Source organism: Rosa chinensis, chromosome 7 (genome assembly GCF_002994745.2).
Source record: "Rosa chinensis cultivar Old Blush chromosome 7, RchiOBHm-V2, whole genome shotgun sequence".
In the NCBI taxonomy this organism is placed as follows: Eukaryota; Viridiplantae; Streptophyta; class Magnoliopsida; order Rosales; family Rosaceae; genus Rosa; species Rosa chinensis.
In genome coordinates this window covers 31185772-31188051 of record NC_037094.1, presented here as the reverse complement: position 1 = coordinate 31188051, position 2280 = coordinate 31185772, and positions in this window count along the sequence as shown.

Genomic DNA, 2280 nt, shown 5'->3' with positions numbered 1-2280 from the left:
CGGGAAGATGAGAAATGGAGGTGTTAAAAAATACAATTGCACAACGTCTAATGAATGCATCCACTCAGCATTTAGTTACAAATTTGAATTGATTTTAATATATTTTGTGTAGTGGATCTCCTAGAACTATGGTCGAGGAATTAGTCCAAAATTTCTGGACTTATTTTGTGTAATAGTTATTAAAGGCTATATAACATATCTTTTATTCGGACCAAGCAATATGTAACAAAAAATTACAACCTAAAATTAATCATATAATATGTGTAATTAATATAGAAGATGAGATGAAACTGATGGATCAATATTTTCAACAAGTGTACAAGAACAATACACTAGACAAATTATAATTTTGTACGGTTACATGATTAAAAAGAAAAATTATGTATTTTAGTAGCATTTTTAGTATTTATGACAATTTTGGTAATTATATCCAGCTACAACACTTTTCACTTGCGACTTACCAAACACTCAGAAATTGTTTTTCTTTCTCACAGCACTTTTAAAAATAGTTTACCAAACACTTAGCTTGACAGGACTCGCCCCAGATTTCACCATGAAATCCAAAGTGGCCCTGCTAGGCCCTCCTTAGAAGAAATTCTACCAAAAATTTGGCGGAACTTCCTCTAAAAGTGGACTACCCAAAACCTGTAGAAAGATTTATACTTCTAAAATAATCCACCCTTATTCTTCTGGAGCCACCCTGCTCCCTAAATCACAACATCTCCCATTTCACATAACAATTCTGAACTTAAGAATATTAATCTCATGGGTTATCAGAGCAATCTAATGCACAGGGCGTACAAGAGGATAAAATAAATGACCGATACTTTTATAATGCGGAAACTATGATAGCTATGCCTCAACCCCATGTACGCTCTACCTCAAATCTGGCCTGCAAACTGGGCATTTGAAATAGAAGGGCCCAGCAAAAAAGTGAAAACTGTTAGAGTTAGTGGACGAAAAATAAGTAATTTCGAATGAACAAGTGAAACTTAATGCGTTCCCAAGTTATTCCCTAAAACCACACATGCAGTAAAAATCTTGAAAACACTCTTAATCATCATCTTTACTGAAATCTCAATCACGTAGAATAGAACATCTTGAAATCTCTTTAAAATCTTAAATCCCTCAAATATATAATGATATATCAAACATATCTCAAAATAGACGATGACTAAAGGGGACTGCTGATTAGTCATCTCATGCCACCTGGAGGGGACTGCCGACCAGTGACACATTGGAGGGGACTACCGACCAGACGAGGAAGTGATGGTTAGAGGGGACTGCCGACTAACCATAGGTAGTTAGAGGGGACTGCGGACTAACTACCTCATGTCATCTGGAGGGCACTGCCAACCAGATGACGTATCAGAGGGGACTTCCGACCAGAATATTGTCTGGAGGGGACTGCAGACCAGATAATGCATGCATGCACTGACTTATTTACCTCCTCAATGAACTGGAATCGATCTCTTTAAAATAATTGCTCTGGGAAAGAAACCCGATATTAATCCAATAAATCATCAATAATTCACCGAAAGCATAACTTAAGAATATCTCAATAACTCAAAGCTCAATATCTCAATAAATCCTCGAAAGCATAAATCAAATACTCGGTCAATCAGTAAATACTTTCGGAAAGAAATCTCAACATAACTTCAAAGCTGATAAGTGCGGAGCTCAAAACTCAAGAAATCTCGATAATTCCATCATGCTCAAATATTTGATAAATCATTCGTATTCGTATATCAATAATTCTCATAGTATTTTCTTAATCAATCACTTCCAGAAAATCATTCCCCAACTCAATAACTCATAAATAACTATCTCGAAAATCTACTAAAAGCCCTAGGTAAGGAATTTCAATACTAATCTTGTAATTTATAAATAAATCTCAATAAATCAAAGCTCAATAAACCATAAAACTCAATAATTCAAATCATAAATTAAATCTCAATTGGAAAATAATAATAATACTGCATGCATAATTAAATTAAAAACAAATGTCCACTCATAGTACTATTTAGGCGACCACGCTACCGGTTTCCTACGTCAAGCAGTAGCTCAGCACGTCACCCTGTACACAATTATAATTCGTGAATAACAATCCGGAATTTAAATACTATTCCCACATCAAATCCTCATAAATCAACATTTCTATTTCTTCTCCGATTTAACAAACACCTCATCATTAACACCAATTCTTTAATTCAAAGTTTCTAGGGCAGAATTGAGAGAAATCCGACGGTGGAATTCTCGTAAATCAATAACCAAACTATC